The sequence below is a fragment of the Oryzias latipes genome, chromosome 9 (assembly GCF_002234675.1).
Source record: "Oryzias latipes chromosome 9, ASM223467v1".
NCBI classification, from domain to species: Eukaryota; Metazoa; Chordata; class Actinopteri; order Beloniformes; family Adrianichthyidae; genus Oryzias; species Oryzias latipes.
In genome coordinates this window covers 26,228,130-26,236,685 of record NC_019867.2, presented here as the reverse complement: position 1 = coordinate 26,236,685, position 8,556 = coordinate 26,228,130, and the positions used below count along the sequence as shown (strand labels likewise).

At 40.1% G+C, this 8,556-nt stretch overlaps 1 long non-coding RNA gene across 1 annotated transcript; it reads left to right on the top strand.

Moving 5' to 3' along the window:
* Positions 1–337: 337 nt before the first annotated feature.
* On the top strand, positions 338–4,487 carry LOC105354790. The gene is made up of 2 exons (XR_909349.3): positions 338–3,067; positions 3,351–4,487. It is a non-coding gene; the product is annotated as an uncharacterized LOC105354790 (long non-coding RNA).
* The last annotated feature ends 4,069 nt before the right edge of the window (positions 4,488–8,556 follow it).

The following is an 8,556-nucleotide window of genomic DNA, read 5'->3' as shown; positions in this document are numbered from 1 at the left end:
CAGACAGCTAGTGAAGAGATAGTGGCACAAAATTCTAAGTAAATTGACAAACCAGCAATTCATTTTAAAGAGAAATATAAAGCAAATGGTTTTAAAGATAACTGTGAAAAGTGTAATTCCTTTGCTTTTGTCTACAATTAGTCACAACTTATTTGTAAAATGTGTCACATTGCAATTTCATTTTTACTTTTTCATTTGTGCAAACAGAACAGAATAAGCTGTTGACTTTCTCTTGAATTTTACAATTTTTTTTTTATTATTTTATTTTATTTTTTTAACACTGGTGCTTTCGTTCCAGTGTTTACATTCTTTTGACTACCGTAACTCTTCACCGTTTAAGTAAATCCAGCGGATTCTGAAGCGGAGAAAATTAACCTTATACTTACACTTTATAATAGCAAAGTGTTTAGGCGATTAATGTAAGCCAGCTGAGTCTGTCGTGGAGAAAAGTGGCTGTGCACCGTTATGGAACACTTTATGTTAGTGATATTTTGCACAGCCGAAATAAAAATAAAAAGCTGCTTTTCTCCACGTCAGAATCAGCTGATTCATGTTTACGAGAGTTACGATATGTCAAAGAGTGTGTGTTATTTAGGTGCTGCTGGCAACATCTCTGGTGTTAAAGGGATAAAATAGCTAAAGCTTAACACGTTTGACATCTTTTCAGAGGAATTTTCAAAAAGCAACACCGAAAAGAAGTTAAATTTCCATCATCTCCAGTGCCTCATTTTGGTGAATGAAGGCTAAAGTCAGGCGCCTGTTTTGAATGTGGATGACCTTTGCCCCCCTGAAGCAGCCAAGAAACCGTCACACTGCGGTGATCGCACTTGTTTTAGTCAGACATATTTTGAAAAAAGCAGTCAATGTTTACCTGCTTCTTCACCGCCTTCAGCTGGATCGAACAGGTCTAAAACCTGCAAAGTTTATTGGACGTGAACCTACAGGAGATGGTCAAAACACCAACGTTTATCAATGATTAGGTATAATTTATGAATGACTAGCAGCGGATTATTTAAAGCCACTGAGGCCCTGAACCAGAACAGTTAGATAACTTTATCTTCCAGCCAGGCATACTCCAAACACCTGGCTTTACAGTTTTGCTAAAAAACCCTTCATCATCCCTGCACTGAGCCGACATGGGAACCAATTATTAGGAAGCATCCTCATGGAGTCACTGCACAACTTCTTACTTCTTACTTTTTTTTTCCAAAGTGAAATTGATGGTAGACCACGATAGATGCAGTTTCTGCAGACACCTAAGACTAGAAGAAGGGGCAAAAACACTGTTAAACTTTTGGAAGGGTTAAAGTCATTCACTTCAAAGGGGGTAAACCAGTTTGAATGCTTTTAACTTTTTCTAGTCATAATGGAACCAACACTTGGAATCTTGCTTCCTTTTTGGATTGGTCTAAAGTAATGCAAGCTCTGTGAATCTGACATAAATGTTCATGATGTAACCTATAAGATGAACAGTTAACATCCACCAATTGTTGAATATTTGTTTTGTAAAGTACCAAAAATATTATTGCTGCTTTGTCATTTTTTTAAGTATTTTTTTGTCCTAACTGAGAACAAAATCCATCCGTCTTCCAAAGTCACTTCATTCCTTTTGGGGTCACAAGGCTGCTGGAGCCAACCAACCCACTGTTGGGCAAAAGTGTGATATGCCCCGAAAAGATCGCTAGTCTGTTGCAGGGCCACACAGGCACCCATATTCACATTCACACCCAATTCAGCAATGAAGCATGTTTTTATTTTTGGACTGTGGGAGGTATCCAGAATTCTCTGAAAAGGCCCCTAAGGAAAATATGCAAACTCCATACAGAAAGGTCCCAGCCAGGATCTCAACCGGGGTCTTCTCACTGTGAGGAAAGCTCTAACCACTGCGCCACCGTGCTACACGCATGCCAAATCATAAAAGGCAACAGTTGGAGAAGGACTATGGCATCCGGAACCACTGACCATGAAAGGCATCCAAAAACGTCTAATTCCTAAACCTTAGAGGATCCAGACCCTTTTACATTTATTTTAATTCTTAGGCCACTGCTAGTTACTTACAAACTAATAAATATAAGATTAACAGAATTTGTCAGACCTTAAAGGCCTTAAACAAAGATTACTGAGAGAGCAGACTCCATCAAAAAGGGTATAAGCCAAATATAGCACAGCAGACTTGTTAAATCCCTCTCAAACACATAAAGGTCTGTAAGTCATACATAACACTTGAACAAAGAGTAATTATCCACTGGCCAAACAATTGAACGTTTTGACAATTTGATGAACTGACCGCAGCACCTGTTTAATGCATTTTCAGGTGTTTAAGAGTGTGGACGTGAGCGGAGCTCACATCAAGCGTGTTAGTGGCAGATGAACTACATATCCGTTCACTGGGAAGCGCAAAGCCTGACGTTTGCCCGCTTTGATACAGATTCACGACAGAGCAATCAAGCCTTATCTGTTTCCTTTTTCTCCATCAAGTTCCTGTAGCCGCCAACAGATGTTGCGTACATTTGTGTATTTAGAGATGTGAACTATTGTTGTTGTCATTCTCTCATGGTGAAAACAAACATTTTTCTAGGCACAATTTTATGTCCCCATTACCTATTTCATGCAAAAAGATCGCCTCATCCTAGACAACAAGAGTGTTTATTTGGTAAAAGTGTGAGACACTTGGAGCACTCATCATAAACTGATCAGGTGTGCGGTTAAATGAGCAGAAGCTAATTATTGAGTGCTTCTGTCATGGTTTCATGGTGCAGCCGTGTCCTTAATCAGCCTCATCCTCTTCACCTGGACTGAGCTGCGTTTAATCCACACCTCAACGTGTACTACCCTGACAGTCAGTCATTGTCTGTCATCACATCACAGGACAACATTTAGCTCATGATCTTGCATGTTTCAGACCCAAAACCTGCTGCAGCCAAGCAAAAGCGTCAGGATTTTAAGTCATCTTATTTAACTTCTTCCTGAGTTTGCTCTTATCTTGGTTCCACATCCATGGAACCCAACAGATAAAGCAATAAAACTCAGCATGGAGGGTATGGTGCCCCCCACACACTCTGAAAAGGTGAGTTTGTGTGGCCCCATGAAGTTGTGACCAGCTGACTATATATCCTTTTTTCCCTAGTGAGATGTTGCAATAGTTAAAAAGTCCATAGCTGGTGTATTACATATTGTTTTAAATGAGGCCTGCACAGTCTAAACTTTGACTTGTTTGATTTTTTATCTCTTTTTTTAAATCTGCAAACAAATTAAAAAATCTGAGTTTTTCATGTCCGTGCTGTTACGGCCCTGGGCTCCATGGGTGAGTTTCTGAGGTCTTTTCCCCTTTTACTCCTCCTCCTGCACAGGTGAGGGCACTTGGAAATCAACGGAGATGAAAGATCTGCAGCTCTGGAGAGGGACTCTTTCTCCTGGGCTTCCTGCCAGGTCCAGATTCGTTGCTGCAGCGCTGTGGTTTTTCCGCTCTGCAGCATTTGGTCGTCTGTTTGGGCTTCAGTTTGTTCTGCTTCAATTGCAAACATACATGTAAATTCCCAGACACTCATGCAACAGCATAGCTTCATGCTTTCTATTTTGGTTGTTGAATATTCCCATATATATTAAAACTACTAAAGTACTAAAACTGGCTTCCCCTCCCCTCTTATTTGTTACAATGCAGAGCCGAGCGTAAAAATGCCAGGTCATCATCTTCCTCAGATTAATGTAGTTCACGGTCTAAGTATTCAGAACTGACCTAAAGCATAAAACCCCTATTTCTTAAATTTTTTGCTTTTTTTTTTCATTCTGGGATGACATTTTGAGGAAGATCTAAATTGTACTAAGCAACAATAGAGCAGGACATTCTGTTAAACCATAGCAAGATAAAGAAGTAAGATGAGTGATAAACAGAGGATGCAGCTCAGCTGACTGTAATAACAAGCAGTAAGTAAAATTTCAAATGTTTTTTGATTAAAAGGATTGATGCATTTGTTCTTACTTTTCGTGATTAAAACACTTTACAGGACTTTGTCAAATTGAACTGGCATTGATTCTGCAGGTTGCATGTGAGTGTGTGTGGCCCTGCAACAGACTGGCAACCTGTTCAGGGTGTATTCCACCTTTGCCCAACAGTAGCTCCAGCAGCCCCATAACATCTAAAGGGAATCAGAGGTTTCTGAAGATGATGGATGCATGGATGCATGCATGGATGGATGGATGGATGGATGAATGGATGGAGGTGGCTTTGGTCAGGTTCATAGTAATGTAGTCTTTTAAGATGTTTTCCAACAATTGTTTATTTGGATGAAAAGCCACTGATTTGACATCTTTTAGATTTCAGATTAAAGAACTTGAACTGTTTGAAAACCAAGTTGACATGCAACTTTTTTCTGACATTTGAGATGAATCTATAGAAGAATAAACTGTATTTTTCTTCCTGATTACTTTGTGGGACATCCTAAAGTTTTTATTTCTTTTGTGTATATTAAAATACTTTCTTACTGTAAGACTGGATTGTTTATAAACAGCATTCATCCTCATGAAACACTATGATTTTTGTATTTTGGTCAGCTGCACAAATTCAAACACATGTTAAAGGCACACGTTTCGGGCTTCATTTTTTAATGCATTATTCCCAACATGCACTGTTATGATCTTCAGTTTAAGTAAATGCAGACCTATATGTTGGAATGTGATAATTTAAACAAGAAGAATTCAGTGAAAGAAAAATGAAAACACTTTTTAATAAATTGAATCCTTGAGTTAATAACTGTCTGCCTGCTGTGAGTGGAGTTGCTGTAGAAAAGCTGCATTCCATTATCAGTCATTTACAGTCAAAAGTTCAAAAACTGTCTTTTATGGTCGCTTTGCTGCACTCACTGCTGTTACGTTTCCATTCTCTCACATTAACTGAGTACTTTGATCTGCAGTTTCTTGTAAGTGCAGTAAGAGCACTCAAGGATTCTTCAGAAAACCGCCACACTTCACCAAAAAAAGAAAGAAGTGTCCCTGCACTGCAACATCATCTGTTTGTTTCATTATTCTTTACTTTATTTGTACTTCCCATCTACAGCTGGAAACCTAGTTAAAATGTTTCCCTACCTTTTCCCAGTATTTGCTCAAGTTATGAGGTTGGTATTGTTCTTCTCTCTCAACTCAGATAAGGTGATGCTACTGGAATATCAGATGTTTGTGACAAGATGTAGATGATTTACACAATATCTTACAACTAAAACAGCCAATGTTCTCTATCTAAGGTTGATAATAAACACCAACCAGTGCTATGATATAACATGTCCCTTAAACTCTGGCCAAAGGGGAATCCCGTCAACAAGTACATGTTTATATGCTGATACAGGATTTTTTTAGTCCAGCAAAGTGCAAACATCAGTGCATAAACAATACCATGCAAACTAATGTAAAATCCCCAAAACGGGCAGTCAAATGCACAGATAAAACAACGATATGGTATATAAATAGAAGGTAAGGACTGCTATTGTTTCTAGGCCCGCACTTCCTCTTTTGGTGGACAGCAGATTTTCTGCACCTGTAGGGCAAGGGGCGGGAAAAAGAGGGTGGAGGTGTTGGAGGGCGAGCAGAGGGGATGGCAGACTGGACAGGACAAAGGGAGTGCGATGTAGAACAATGGTAAGTCCTTGTGGTGGAACTGAAACGAGACAGCGTGTCTGCAGAGCCGCCGGCCACCCAGCCCTATAAGGAGCCTCCAGCGCCATACAGGAAGGGGCTTTCTCCAACAGCCTAAATCACACACAGAGATAATTACACAATATACAATCACACAGCGATACAGAGTAACAATAGAGGCCCCCATCCTGATCAAGGCCTGGACATGACTCTGCTGTAACTCCAGGGAGTCATCTCAAAGAAGCTCAAAGAATAGACAGTCCTGTGGAGGGAGACAGTTACAGAGACAGAGGTTAAAAAAGGTCAGAACATTTCAAGGAAGGGTCAATCCCTCTGTTCGCTCGATGTCTGCTTACACAGCATCAATTTCACAGGAAGCATGGCTTGAAACCAGATAAGGGCGGTTAATGTCATGTATCTCATGTTCCAATGTTAACCACAGCAAAACCAAGTTTTGAACTAGAACAACCCCTTTTGTTAAAATGTTAAATTGTGTTCTTTCCTTCAGTTTATGTGGGGATTTTTTCCTTTAAAAGATATTTTTAATGAATTTGTTAACTTTGAAAGAGTCTCTTAAATTACAGGTATTTTTCTGTAAACTATGTGGATATCCGGGTCCATTCTTAGATATAAAACTCAACTTCTGTTATACTGGGGCATTTTCTCATTGTATGTCAGGGGATTACCATCACCCAGGTAAAGTATAGGGATGCCAAAGTTCTCGATTTCAAATTGAATTTTATGTTACACCATTGAACTGAATCATGGGGAAAGTGTCTCGTTGCATCCCTACTGCATACCATTATGTTTCCATTGAAGCTGTCAAACATTCATGTTGCACTGAACTTGAGAAGAATCTATCATTTCTTTTATTACATTACACTAGGCTTAGTCCAAGTCAACTGAAGGGTTTTGCTTTACTGTTACTTCCTTATTAGAAAATAAAAGAAGATTCTTCGGAATCTTTTGTTTTTGTGTTGTTTTGTAACCCATAAATCATAAATGGGATTGAACAAAACCATGCTCCAAAAACTCGAGATTTAAACGGAACAGTGGAAAGCATGAATTGCTGCATCGCTAGTAAAGCATCATTAATTTTAAACGCACTGCTGATTGTTTGCTTAAATGCAATGCTCCAAATGCAATTGTGTTGACACTCAAATCACTATGCTACAGTGAAAGTAGCTATTTATGTTCTAAGCAAAGCAGTCATTGTCATTAACATGTCAAATGATGTCGTCTCATATCCAAAACAACTGTACAATTTCAATTCAATTCAATTCAATTTTATTTGTATAGCCCAAAATCACAACAACAGTCGTCTCGATGGGCTTCGAAGTAAAACATGAACTCAAAAGGATCACGAATACAAAGAGTTCAATAGAAAAATACTAAAATGAACTAACAAACTGACTAAGCTATACTGGCATCCCTGCCCTTAGACCCCCCTTCGCGGTAAGGAAAAACTCCCAAAAAAACCGGATTCCGGAAAAAACGAAGAAACCTCAGGGGTGCCCACATGAAGGAGGGATCCTCCCCCAGGACGGACAGGCGATTTACCAGAAATCTTAGAGAAGAATTAACTTATCTAAATCTACAACTACATATATAAAAGTCCAGCAGACGAGCTTCATCCAGCCGTGGTTGTGGGGACAGTCAAAGGCGCGAGTCGAGCCGGAGACAGGATCCACAGCCAGGTGTAGGAGCAGGAGCAGAGGCGAGGTACTCAGTCAGGTACAGAGCAGAGACGAGCCAGAGATGAGCCAGAGGCAGGATCCACAGCCAGGTGTAGGAGCAGGAGCAAAGGCGAGGTAAACGGTCAGGAACTGGAGCACGGATGAGCCAACTGGAGTCTGGAAGCACTCCCACTCCCCAGGAGGGGAGAGGAAAAGAGGGACAATACATGAATCGCACTGCACCAGACAGAGGCATGGAGAACTAAATGATAAATTATGATCAAGAATAGAGGAGAGGAAGGGTAGAAGTAAAAACAGGAAAGAGGACAGAACCCCAGAACTAAATGATAAATTATGATCAAGGATAGAGGAGAGGAAGGGTAGAAGTAAAAACAGGAAAGAGGACAGAACCCCAGTGCACCATAGTTACCCCAGCTTCAACTTCTAGCAGCCTTTTAAAAGAAATAGTTATTATTAAGTTTAATTTAAACAAATTAACATTAAGTTAAATAATCTCTGAATACTAACTAGTCTGACAATAAGCCTGTCCAAAGAGGAATGTTTTAAGTCTAGCTTTGAATGTAGAAACTGAGTCGGCCTCTCTTACATGAGCTGGGAGTTTATTCCATAAGACAGGGGCTTGGTGGCTAAACGCTCTACCTCCAACCGTACTTTTACTAATTCTAGGAACCACAAGCAGTCCCGCATTTTGCGAGCGAAGTGTTCTCATTGGATGGTAAGGGACTATGAGGTCCTTAATATAGGACGGGGCCATTCCATGTAAGGCCTTATAGGTTAACAGGAGGATCTTGAACTTGATTCTGGAATCAACTGGGAGCCAATGGAGCGAAAATAACACAGGAGTGATGTGATCTCTTCTGCTAGTTCCAGCTAACAATCTAGCTGCTGCGTTCTGAACAAGCTGGAGACTTCTTAAGGAGCTCTTAGGACACGCTGCTAACAAGGAGTTACAGTAATCCAGCCTCGACGTAACAAATGCATGGATGAGTTTTTCAGCATCACTCTTAGAAAGTATATTTCTGATCTTAGCAATATTCCGCAGGTGAAAAAAGGCAGTTCTGCACGCCTGAGATATGTGAGCCTTAAATGATAAATCCTGGTCAAGTAAAACCCCAAGGTTTCTAACTGTGGAATTGGGGGCTATACTTATGCCATCCAGGGAGACTATCTGAGCAGACAGAGCATCTCTGAGGTTTTTAGGACCAAGTATAATGACCTCAGTTTTTTCTGGGTT